Genomic DNA, 13,783 nt, shown 5'->3' on the forward strand with positions numbered 1-13,783 from the left:
TAAGGAGCCGCTTGGCGTTCGAATCTAATGTGCCCAAGTACAACTTTCAATTACGCACCTTTCAATATTGCAATTTCAATATCGCACCTTTCAATACCGCAATTTCAATATCGCACTTTCAATACCGCAATTTCAATATCGCACTTTCCATACCGCAATTTCAATATCGTAATTTCAATACCGCGATTTCAATACCGCAATTTCAATACCGCACTTTCAATTCCGCATCTTTACTTGCCTAGTCCATTTCTAGGAAATGTGGACCTACTCCCTAGTCCTTTTCTAGGGGGTCTTGTATTTACTAATTCCGCACTTTATTTAGTATTGTGATGTTGCTTTATTTGATTTATTGCTTTCATCACCAACATGCTTAATACAACAAAATACAAAGGTTACATCACGCTTAACAAAGATATTTTTGGACAAACCGGCCTTAGGTTCCTTAAATCAATCTTTAAAGCAAAGTGACCACCATACAATTAGAGATTCAATTTGCTCTTAATTCAAACCCACATAGTCTAATCTAGGGTTTATTTTCGAAAAAATGTTGTGCCAACGTACTTGAATATTTCTAAAGCTCGCCGAATAAGCATTTTGTTCCCGTGCCCGGATCTCACCCATCTGTTTCAAGGATTCAAGGCCTTATCCAAAATAGAGTCACTTGCGGTCTTTCCAAACGAGACTTTAAACAATGTTTGGTGGCGACTCCTTCGAGGTACAAAAATTCTACGGTTTTCTAAAGAACCGCCCCTCTTGTAGAACGGGAATCAAGTTTTGACACACAAAAAAACCCCCTACACCTGCCACTGTGATGGTCGTAGTACAAGTGTCGAGCAAGCCACGCATAGCACACAGCAAGCCACGCACTACGCGCAGCAAGCATCGCTCCCTGGGACGAGCCAGCGCACACTGGGTGAACCAGTGCTTGCTGGAGCGTACCAGCGCTCGTCGCTTGCGCGCGCAGCCTGTGTGCTCATTGCCTTCGTCTCGCCTCTCACTCACGTGCACACAGCACACACCGCATAGGAGTGTAGCCCCCGCCCGCGTGCACCGTGCCTTGCTAGCTGCCTAGTACCGCATGGGCGACGAGCTCCCTTGCTCGTCGTCGCATGCCCGCACTATGCAACACCCCTTAAGGGTAACACTTAGCTTCCATTGCTTCGTGTATGCAAGATTTGTGAACGATTTCCATAAAAGTTAAAACTTTTATAATTTAAATTTATTGACAAATTAATAGCTCATTTTAATTTCATAAATTTAGGCGAAAAATCGAAAATTTATTATTCAAATTAATTTCCGATTATATTTATTTCATGGATTCAAATCTGGGTCATAAAATTTTAAAACTTTTTCAATTTTAACAAATTTTATGGTGGTTTTTAATCATAGGATTCTAATTAAATTGCTAATTAATTATGAAAATCAAAACAAATTCTAAATTATTCGAATTTCAACAAATTAATTACAATTACAAATTAGGTTGTATAATTAACAAGATTATGCTTTAAAATTGTTAAACATATACAATAGGTCAATCATAGATTCAAGATTTACAAACAAGATTCGCATATATTTAAGGATTTTTTGCCAAAAAGGACCTTTTATAAGCATTTTTTTGCGAGAAAGGACCTTTTATGTCAAAATTGGTGAAATGGGACCTAAAATACAATATTTTTTGTTAAGTGGGACCTTTGCCCGGATTCTTGGAGTCAACCCAAGTTTCTGGCGTTGACTTCGACACGTGGCAGCCGGAAACTGCCACGTGTCAATATCCTTATTTTAAAAAAAAAAAATTATTTTTTTTCCCAAAAATCATCGTTTTACTGAAACAGTTTTACCCAAAAAAAAAATCGATTCTCGATTCTCTTCTCTCTCCTCTGCTCCTTCAACTCGACGCCATTGTTGAAGATTCAAGGTTGAAGGAAAGTGCTTCTTCACTCAAATTGCTTGCCACGAATTGTTACTCAGGCCTCCACGAATCAGGTATGCTATTTCCCCCCCTCAAAATCCTCTTCAATTGTTGTAATTTTGGGTCGAAAAAATTAGGGTTCTTCCCAAATTTGGGGATTTTGTAATTCGTTGTGTATTTGTGTTTTAGATTGACAATGTCCCATCAAAAAGCGAAAATTTGGGGACTAATTCAGTTTTACTTAGTGGTTGGTGTAGAATGAAGAATCTAATGGAAGCTGGTGAAATCTGGAACGAGATGATTGATCAAGGTTTGAACCCAGATGTTGTTACTCATAACATAATGTTAGATGGGTTGTTGAAGGTTAATAAGAAATCTGATGCAATCAAGCTTTTCGAGGTGATGAAAGTTAAGGGTCCACCCCCAAATGTTCGGACCTATACTATATTGATTAGGGATTTGTGCAAGCATTCAAAGTTGAATGAAGCTGTTGCTTACTTTGATGGGATGACTTCTTCAGGTTGTAACCCAGATGCTGCTGTATATACTTGTTTGATTACTAGATTTGGGAACCTTAAAAAGATGGATATGGTGTTTGGTTTGTTAAAAGAGCTGAAGGAAAAGGGTTACCCACCTGATGGGCAACTGTATAATGCTTTGATTAAGTTGATGACGAATAGAAGAATGCCGGATGATGCAGTTCGTGTTTATATACAAGAAGATGATTCAGAGTGGAATTGAGCCAACAATTCATACATATATTATGATGATGATGAAATCTTACTTTGATTTTTTTTTTTTGTGGGTAAAAATGTTTCAGTAAATGATGTTGGTTTTGGAGGGAATTTTTGGGAATTTTTTTTTTTTTTTTTAAATAAGGATATTGACACGTGGCAGTTTCCGGCTGCCACGTGTCGAAGTCAACGCCAGAAACTTGGGTTGACTCCAAGAATCCGGGCAAAGGTCCCACTTAACAAAAAATATTGTATTTTAGGTCCCATTTCACCAATTTTGACATAAAAGGTCCTTTCTCGCAAAAAAATGCTTATAAAAGGTCCTTTTTGGCAAAAAATCCTATATTTAATTTAACATCATAAAAATTACAAATTTTGCATTAGAAAAACTAAAACCTCCGAAAAGTCATAGTTAGGCTTCGAATATGGGAATTCTGGGTTTGGCGACAAATCTTTGATTTTTGTCAAAATTTTAAAACGTGGTTTACATGCGAAATTCACTATAAAATTATACTATTCCGACCATTATTGACAAAACTGTCGAAACATCCTGCGAACATATAATCAAATAATCGCACGAATTTGCAATTAATTAGATACAACGAAATTAATTACCTCTTTAATTCATTGTATGTTTATAAAATTTAACCATGTTAACTATAACTGATTATGGAATTAATTAGAGGCTCGTGATACCATTGTTAGGTTATGACAAATATAAAACATATATTTCATGCGGAAAAACTATAAAGCTAGGAATCCAAATTAATTGCCACATAGTCAATTAGCATAATTTAGGATACATACATGTGATGCGTGCCTTCCCTAGCTGCTCCCGAACCGAACAAGAACAAGTTTAGGACTCCAAATATAGCCCCTCCATATATAGTCCACAACACTTTCTGATCCGCCTTAGATTCAACCAACTAGGATTTTTCTAAGGTATTATGTTTTATTCGAAAGCTTAATTATATATTTTAGGCGATTTATTAAATTCGTACTTGAACTTAAACTATATGAATACTTATTGAATTATTGTATATAAATTGTGATTATGAACCACGTATTTATAGGGTGGAAATAACGGACTTATATTTCTACTAGGATTCAAATAAATAAATCTTTTAGAATTCTAGTTAAATTAATCCTTTAGAATTTAATGTTTTAATTAAACACAAAAACATTTAATCCGTGAAGAATTAGGAAAACTATTTAACCAAGCAATCCTAAACGACCAAGGAATTGGTTGTACGTAGCATTGCACACACACACGCAGCCCACATGAGCGCTGGTGCGTGGCTCGGCCCAAGGCAGGCGCTGGCAGCACGCGGCCCATCGTGGGCGCTGCTGGGCCTTACCTTGCTCGCTTGCTGCGGGCTTGGCTTTGCCTTGCTCGCTGCTCGCGGGCTTCACTGGCCTTGCTGCACGATGCGTGCGGGCTTCGCTAGGCGCGGGCCTGGCTTCGTGCTAGAATTTGCGTCTAGCAAGCTCGTTCGTCGATCGTTTCGTACGTTGCGCTTCCGATTCGTTTCCCGATTCCGGAATTCATTTTCGATTCGAACAATATTTAATATTTCCGATTCCGGAATTTATTTCCGTTTCGAACAAATATTTAACATTTTTGATTCCGACAATATTTCCGATTCCGACAATATTTCCGATTCTGGCAATATTTCCGTTCCGGTAATATTTCCGATTCCGACAATATTGCTATTTAAGATAATATTTTCCGATACGTACCATCTTTCCGTTTCCGGCGACACCTACGACTTGGATAATATTTATATTTCCGTTATGATCCATATTTCCGTTTCCGGCAATATCATCATTTCCGGAGTATTCATTTTTTTCCTTTTGACGATTTCAGCTCCCATTGGAACCGAGATCCGTCGATTCCGAATATTCATAATTAGAATATTTAATTCACTTAAATACTTGATCCGTCCACGTACTATTTGTGTGACCCTACGGGTTCAGTCAAGAGTAAGTTCTGGATTAATATTATTAATTCTACTCGAACTGAAGCGACCTTTAGCTAGGCATTCAGCTCACTTGATCTCACTGAATTATTAACTTGTTTAATTAATTAATACTGAACCGCATTTATTAGACTTAGCATTAAATGCATATTTGGACCAAGGGCATTATTTCCTTCATTCGTTCCCTTGCTCATTGTCCGGTTGGTATGCTTTCCTTATTCCTAATCTATTCTATTTAATTTATGTTTTAAATTATATACTTTTATTTTATTATTATTGGATTATGATTTTAAATTGTATTTGGGATTGATTATGAACACCAAAGTTGAGGATTTTGATGATTACATTGTTAAGGATGATTTTATTTGAGGTAGTAGAAATTTTCAGATTTGATTTATTAAATAAAGCTCCAATATTTATGCATTAATGAATTTTAAATCTTGATTTCGGTTAGGGTTTTGATTAAACCCATATGGCTAATTTATTAACATAATTAAATGTCAATTTTAATTATGCTGACCAATATTAATTTTCAGATTCATTTAGAGGCTTAAAGTGTTGATTTTTAATGGCTTTAAGCATGACATTAATTCAATTTAATACTAGGGTTTTAAACGATTAATTGAAATTATTATTTTACTGATTAACGATTAATTTCTAATTAATTCAAGTGGTTTAAAACTAAATAACGTTGCTGCAAATTTAATGAACATTGATAATAATTAAGTTTCATTATTTTAATGATTGGTGGAGATTTCTAAATTAGTGAATTGAATCATGGCCCCCGTACTTAGGTATTCGAGGTACATACAAGTCTAGGGTGAACAACTTAAATTCATGTGAATATGTCATGATTATATGTTTTAATTCATGTTCACGTGGATTATTTGATTCATGTTTGAGTATGTGAGCAAGCATGTTATGATTGTTAAGTTTGTTGAACTTAAATAACAAGCATGATGTCCAAATATATTTTATGCATGTATGGTTTATTCCCATGCAATGAATGATTTATGCTATTATACGTAATGTCTAGCATTTTATGAGCCAAGTGTATTTCGTGCCATGGTTCACTATATAGTAACCGCACATGCCTCAGTCATGAACAATATAATTCATGTGGAAAAACCATAAAGCCAGGAATCCAAATTAATTGTCATATAATCATCTAGCATAACTTAGTATACATACTATGTGATGTGTGCCTTCCCTATCTTCTCCCGGGCTGAACAAGAACAAGTATAGAGCTCCAAATGTCGTCGCTCTGTAGAAGGTACACAACACGTGTGGATCCGCCTTAGGTTCAACCAACTAGGATATAACCTAAGGTTTTATGTGCACTCGCGAACTCACATTAAGTGATAGGCAAATCATTAAATTTAGTTGAACTCAATGTGTTATGTATGTTATATATTTTTGATCATGGATCATATATATATGGGGGAGGAAATTAGAGTAGTCATATCCTACTAAGATTGGATTGACCAAATCCATTAGAATTAGGATTCTATTTAATAAACTCTTAGTATTTTAGAAATAATCAAACACTATTAGTGTGAAATTTATCCTAAAATTCTAGTTTACGTAGGATTAGGAAAACGGTTAGCTTGAGGCCTATGCTAATTGTCGCGCAAGTAGACTTGGCGCCAAGCCAACAAGTGCACCAGGCTGGGCCACGCGTGCCACCAAGACCATGTTGGTGCTGCTTGTCGCCCACATAACCCTCGCAGCCCACGCTAGGCGTTGTGGCCCATCGTTGTTGCTTGTGCGTGCAAGCTTGTTGGGCAATGGGCCTTGCGCCATGCGGGATTGCTCGTCGAGCAATCGCTCCTCGTGCTTTCGATTCGTTTTCCGATTCCATTATTTATTTCCGATTTGAACAATATTCTACTTTCCGATAATATTTCCGATTCCGACAATAATTTTTGATTACGAAAATAGTTCCGATTCCGATAATATTTCCGTTTCCAGCAATATATACGAATCCAGCAATATTTCTATTTCCGTTAATATTTTCCGAAATGAACAATATTTCTGTTTCCGGCAATATCTTCGACTTCGATAATATTTATATTTTCGTCATGAACCATATTTCCATTTCCGGCAATATCTTCATTTCCGGTAAATATTCTTTCTTTGCTTTTTGATGATTTAAGCTCTCACTAGAACCAAGATCCACCATTCTTCGAATGTCCATAAATATAGTATATACTGAATATTATATTCACCTAAATACTTGATCCTTTCACGCACTATTCATGTGACCCTATGGGTTCAGTGAAGAGTACGTCGTGGATTAATATTATTTATTCCCCTTGAACTGAAACCACATGTAGCTAGGCATCCAGATCACTTGATCTCACTGAATTAAAACTTGTTAATTAATACTGAACCGCATTTATTCGACATAACATTAAATTCATTAAATGAAATTTTGGACCAAGGGAATTATTTCCTTCGCTTTGTCTCTTAGTGTTACTTACTAAACATAAGGTAAGATCCAAGCCATCCTTATTAGGTCCAAAAGTGTTTCTCTAATTACTGAGTTCAACTGTTAACTTTTACAGATGGTTAAGCCTTAACCAAACTGAGCATGGCCATGCATTTTCACAGTATCTAACTCTTCGAGATGCCTTGTACAACAACAACACCATATCCTATCAAAGATAGGAGGACAATCCCTTCTTGTAACTTATGAACTACTTTGATTCATTGCTAGCCTGAATACTACTTTTATAGTCTCCTTTTACGGTGTGACGTGTGACGTTTAGTGATCATCAAAGAAAACTAATTCTCAAACAAGAAGCCATTACTACTAAGGTTTTAAGGAATAGGTTCCAATCACCATTAATGAGAACGACTTATGACATGACTTTAATTTCTTAAAGTGTTCTCATCCGATACGAAATCCAAGAAGTATCTATGAAAATAATTTCTGACATCCATGTCCCATCTAGTTCAAGAAACTGAACTATAAATCAACTTGCAATCTAATCTTCACTAGTCATTGTTCGTCCAACCAATCAATGACCTGGATTAGGGATCCTTTTGTGATTCAATATTCAAGTTAACTTATGAGAGTTTCTTTATCTAGGAACCCATCCTTGATATACCATTTGAATCACTTGGACTTTATCATTTAAATACTAAAAAAAGATTTAATTAAATATGAAATATAATTTCATAAATGATAAATGTTTAAACCAAATGCTTTCACATTTACGGGCCTGTTACCCAAAATTAAAACATTTAATGTTTTATAGATGTGAGTCTTTCACCCAATATTTAAAACATTCATGGAACTCAAAATTGATTCCATTTCTGCATATGAGTGTTGTATCTCATTAGTTGTAGAGGTTTATTCTATCATATTTTTCTATTCTTAGCATCTTTTCTATCGTAAGTCTTTCGATGTAAGATGAATAGGTCTCTGAATATGTTTTTTGAATGATCTAGTACGTCTTCCATATCTTTTAGAATGATTCTTATATTTAAAATAGAAAATCATCCAGATAGCAGACTTGTGATCAATCTGAGTTCATTTGAAGAACACTCAATATAAACAATTCTCTTTTATTTCTTCTTAGGCAATAATGAATTCATTTCAATAATGTAGAATTGCAAATGATGCTTCCCTTTTGGAATACTCTAAGCAATTCACAGAGATGTGGGAGATTCATCTTTTAACTGAGAACTTGGAAAATAGTCATTGATTTAGTTTCCCATGCATCACATATTGTTTTGAACATATACCACCTTTTAATCACGACGCTTAATTGCCCGTTTATGTATGTGGTTTGCCTAACAACCAAATCTAACTTTTTCTTAGGCAAATGCATGTAGCATCAAAACTTTAGTTCATCTTCACTTCCTCTTATCAAGGGTTCATCCTATATGTCCAAATGTATAGGATGTTCTTGATATTATTCTAATGATCTTTGATTTTAGATCAAGAGAGATTGATATAAACTCGTAATGATCCAACACTCGCAAGTTATCTTGGTGATCTATGTATCACACCATACATGATTGATTGTAATGCAAAAACCATTAGCAATTTAAAATCTATCCATGTAACTTTTAGCTCATTCTGTTTCACGAGATACTGAATCTTGTTAAATCTTGGCATTGCCATGTGATATAAGGTGAAGGTTCCGCTACAAGGTCCTTCGTGTTTAATTTTAGTAATAACAACCTAGCTTTACACTTAGTTAAAACATTCATTACTTAGACTTACTCATATGGGTTGAGAGCTCTTTTTAGTCTCTCATTTGTGTTTGATTTAGTAATTACTTTATAGAATCCAAACAACGGTTTAGATCCTATCCAATAGATCTTTGACCCAATATAATCTAAGTTCCGCCATGGTTATAATATTGACAAATACTTTCAAGTCCATACATTTTGAATTTGAATGTCATCAATAGAGAGATATGTATCTCATATATAGAACCATTAATGTTGACTTACCTCCTACTAAACACCTCATCAATAAGATGATTCATATTTGCACAAAGTTATGATTGCTCAATAGCCTTTGTTGAAAAGTATGTTCCAATTCCCACTTGCATCCATTAATCTACGAATAGATTTCTTAAGCTTGCCTCTTTATCTAACACCCAAAAATTTTACATTGTGTAATGTACACAACTCCTTCGAACAAGTCCAATTGAGGAGGATGTTTCATTTTTCAATTGCCATATTGTCATATGCAATGATTTCTAGATTTATCCAAAATAGTTCAAGCATTTCGACTTGGTGAAAAAGATTTCAACATTATCAACGCCATGAAGTTGTTTGTAATATTTAATCACCAATATAGGATCTTCTTTTGTATGTACAATATCATCTTTTTATGTTCTTGAAAACATGTTTGAAACCAATGGGTGTGAACCCTTTATGCAAAACCAACCAAATCATAGACTTGATTCTTAAGATGAATATATTTCGGATTCAATGGCCTCAAACCATTTTTAGGATTTAATGGCCTTAAATAATTTAAGGATAAAATGGCCTCAACACTACAACAAAAACATTAATTAACCGCGCCTAATTAATAGCGCTTATCAAAAAGCGCTATTATTTATATAAAATAACAGCACTTTATTTTATAGTGCTATCAAAAGAAGCAAATTTAATTTCCAACTTAATATAATACAACATTTTTCTTTAAACGTTGTGATTATTGATTAATAGCTATAATAATTTATAAAAACAAAAACAAAAAGCCAAAACAAAATTAAATAACTCAAACCCTCATTCAGCACCGCCTACATTTATTTCCCACGTTCTCCAGCTTCCTTTTTTCTCCCACCACGACTTCCACAATTAACGAAACCCTGCTGCGTGTGGTTGAATTACCAATCCAAGTCAAGCCTTTGAATAAATCTTAATCGTCTTGAATTCTTCCAAAGAGATTTGCTCAAATGGGTTCAAGATTCCAGTAAAATTTATCAGGTATCTCCCGCCTTTCTTGTGTGATTTTGTTGGGTTTATTTTTTATTTTTTTTGTAATTTTCTATTAAGGGGTTGAATTGGATTTGGGTTTTATCAATTGAAAGAGCAAATATTGATGTTGCCATGTTGGTATTATGTCTTTAGATACTCCATTAAGTCTATCCTGTTAGTAGAACCACCTAGGTTTAGATGGGAAGCGGGGCAACATCGAAGGAGGGGACTGGGCAAGGGAAGTTGATTGTGCAACTTTTTTAGGGGCATAAGTTATTTCGAGATTTTATATCGTTGATTTGAAACCGGATCATGCTAGGGAGGAACAAACTACTACAGTTGTGCAATTTTTGCTACGAAGTTGCAGTTGAAAGGAATTGGTTGAACACGATGGGTTATGCTAGATGGAGTTTCCTCTCATAAGGAGGATATAAGGGATAGAATTTTCGATTTTGTGCTTTAAATTGTCGAAATTTTGCTCTAAGTGGTTGAATTTGTGCCATAAAGTGTAGAATTTGTGCTTTTAATTTTTGAATTTTGCTCTCTAATTTTCTCATGTAACGTGTTCGATGAAATGCTCACAAGGGTTTTGAATAAAAACTGTAGATGATTTTATGCTTGTATAAAATCAGATTATAATTAGTTGATACTTTGATGGTCTTTATTAGTATGGTTGTTAATGGTAAAATCATGATGTGATTATGTATTCCTTACACTTATCTCATTGTTGGATAGATATAAGAAATAATTTTGAACCTAATCTTACTGCGTTATACAGATTAGATGGCAACCATTACCACAAACTTTATTTCAGTCTCTTCCTCGTCCTAATCACTGCAGTCGAGTCTCGCTTTGGTTAAGTCCCAACATTGTTCTTTCTTAAGGAAGAATCTGACTTTGAACATATCTTGTTAAGGACGTCCTGGTTTCCGAGTTGTGGCTGTTTCAATGGCCCCTCAGACTCAGGAGATAACTTCTTTCCTGCTCCAGAAGGAGAGTGGATTTCTTCATTTTGTCAAGTGTCATGGACTCGGCAACGACTTTCTTTTGGTAGGAAATGCCTCCTTTTTTATTGGTTACTGAGATATTGAGTGAAATGAATTACTCCCCTTATGATTTTTCCTGTTGTTGAGTTTCCTTGTTCAACTTTTTGGGATCTAACTTACATAGGTTGTGCTGAGTAGGTTGATAATAGAGACTCAATGGAGCCTAAGGTAACCCCTGAGCACAAGTAGTGAAGTTGTGTGACCGGAATTTTGGAGTGGGTGCTCATGGGCTGATTTTTACAACGCCCGAAACTAATGGCACTGATTATACTATGAGGATTTTTAATTGTGATGGAAGTGAGCCAAAGGTGTGTACTATCTAAGAAAATTATACTTCTTATACCAGATTATGAGAATGAAATGTGAGTTTTCTTGTTGAACTTTAGTACTTTTATTTGATTGAGTTCTAGACTTCTAGTGCTGTCTTATAATTATCTCTTTTGTATCTCATGTCTATATACTTTTTTTTCTGGTGAACTATTGGTTCATTGACAATGTATTGATGTTTCAAGTTCGAACTTGTGGATAGATACATGATAGAAACCCAGAGGATACTTGTGTTGATCTGATTCCCTAACTTTAGTGCTTCAATTAACTCAGTTTCTTTGAAATTAAATGCCTTAAGGAGCTGGTCTTTATTTTATTGTATTTACCTCAATTCCTTTCCCCCGTTTTATAGATGTGTGGCAATGGAGTGAGATGCTTTTCACATACATTGCCGAGATTGAGAACTTACATAGGAAACACAGGTACATTGTTTCATGACACAATCATTATCTTTATTCTCCAATTAAGTAATCATTGGCTTATTTTCTTGTTTTATGAGACTATCTAGCCTTAAAGTCCAGTTATTTTTTATATAAAAATATCTCTCAGAGTAAGTGCTAGAAAGTGCGTGACCTTACATACCATTAGTAGAGAAATATACGTAGATATCTATATTCCCACCTGACTGGATATTTGAAACTGCTATGACATTTAACTGACGAATGCAAACTGTTTTGTTGAGTTTATTTCATTGAGATTAATGAACAACATATGCAGTACACTTTTAGTTACACCATCAAGTTACTTTCTTGTGTGTGCGTCTGTATGTGAACTATTTCGTGTACATAACCTTTCAACAGCCCGAGCCATGTAAGTCTACTACCATAACCTTTGCTTAATATCTTGATGTATGAGTTTGCACTGAGAAACACATAGGTAAAGTTGTGAGTCAACATCTAAGCTTGGTGGTGGAATTTTGTTTTTATTTTCTTATGTAGTGGTAGGGTAAGCCTAGTTTAAGATAGGAATTATGGATTGTATCTCCTTAAAGACATCAAATATTTCTTTTTCACGTAAATGGGACTTTGTTATGTATTCCATATGTGTTAGTAGTATTTTTGCCTCACTGGAAGGTCCTTCGTTATAGTTTAATCATGGAGTTACATTTTCATTTGTTCTTACTGCCTTTATTCACTTTTGTTTAGTCTTCTCGCCGTTAAATGGCTCACTCATGTCCTGGTAACTGGGGGTGCTTGCTTTATTGGATCCCATGCAACACTAAGACTTCTCAAGCTCCTATCGTGTGACAATTGTGGTATCCCCTTCCTTCAATCATCGTTATTGTCCTTGTTTAGTTATTATGGTTTACAGAGTTTATTTTGATGGGAAGGACAATCTTTCTTTCTCGTGGGAATTACCTGACTGATGTTAAGATTTAAATGTTTCCGGAACCAGAAAGACTTCAGTTTGTATATTCTCAGGGAGATGCTAATGGTGTATCCTTATCGTGGCATGTCATTGCTTATGTGCTATTATTGTTTCCTTTGGGCCTTCTCTATCAGAATTATAGATAAATATGAATTAGACTCAACAAGATTATCTAGAATATTTGAAAATGTATGTATTTTTCTTTGTTTAATTATGCCTAGATATTATGTGTTTTTACTAATTATGTTAACTTTCTCATTTTGTAGTACTTTTCATGATCGCAATGTTCTGAATTATGATCAAGAACAAATTGATGAAGTCAGAGCTCAATTGACGCGTCATGCTCTTCTCGTGTGTATATTGTGGTGGATTACTTGTGTTTTTCGTCTGGAAATTGTGTACAATGTTCTAATTTTAATGTGTTGATTTGAAAATAAAAGAAGTACTATATGACGACTTCTTTCTTTCTTCTAGCAGTGTGTTGATAACATTGCATACGAATTTAAGTTATGAGACATCGAGACTAGACCTGTCAAACGGGTCGGTCGGGTCGGGTTGTAAAAAATTACTTTCGGGTTCGGGTTGAATCGGGTCGGTCACTTTCGGGTTCGGGTTTGCAAATGCTTGTTCGGGACCCATAACTTTCGGGTTCGGGTTGACCCAACGGGTTGAGAGATTTTAAAACGCGCATTATATTTTCATTAATTTAGGTTATAAATATACAAAATATTGGCACAAATTAACAAATTTTCCTACGAAAGTTTATATTTAGTCAAATTCAACCATAAAATGGCGTATAATTCAAATTAAAATCATATTACACACGACAATAGTAAAAACAACGTGTCTATTATGCTTAAATTTTCTCATAATCTCATTTATTACTATAAATACCATGATTTTCAATCGGTCGGGTCCAAAACGGGTTCGGTCGGGTTTTGACCCATTCCTTTTCGGGTTGCTCGGGTTCGG

General features: G+C 35.0%; 1 long non-coding RNA gene across 2 annotated transcripts; it reads left to right on the forward strand.

The window, feature by feature from the left end:
• Positions 1 to 9,676: 9,676 nt before the first annotated feature.
• On the forward strand, positions 9,677 to 13,533 carry LOC130459552 (uncharacterized). 2 transcript variants are annotated; one of them, XR_008919026.1, is made up of 6 exons: positions 9,677 to 10,079; positions 10,987 to 11,120; positions 11,255 to 11,478; positions 11,796 to 11,865; positions 12,589 to 12,698; positions 13,078 to 13,533. It is a non-coding gene; the product is annotated as an uncharacterized lncRNA (long non-coding RNA). The 2 variants fall into 2 exon arrangements; XR_008919025.1 differs by having other exon boundaries at positions 10,849 to 11,120; positions 13,078 to 13,532.
• The last annotated feature ends 250 nt before the right edge of the window (positions 13,534 to 13,783 follow it).

The sequence above is a fragment of the Spinacia oleracea genome, chromosome 4 (assembly GCF_020520425.1).
Source record: "Spinacia oleracea cultivar Varoflay chromosome 4, BTI_SOV_V1, whole genome shotgun sequence".
Taxonomy (NCBI): Eukaryota; Viridiplantae; Streptophyta; class Magnoliopsida; order Caryophyllales; family Amaranthaceae; genus Spinacia; species Spinacia oleracea.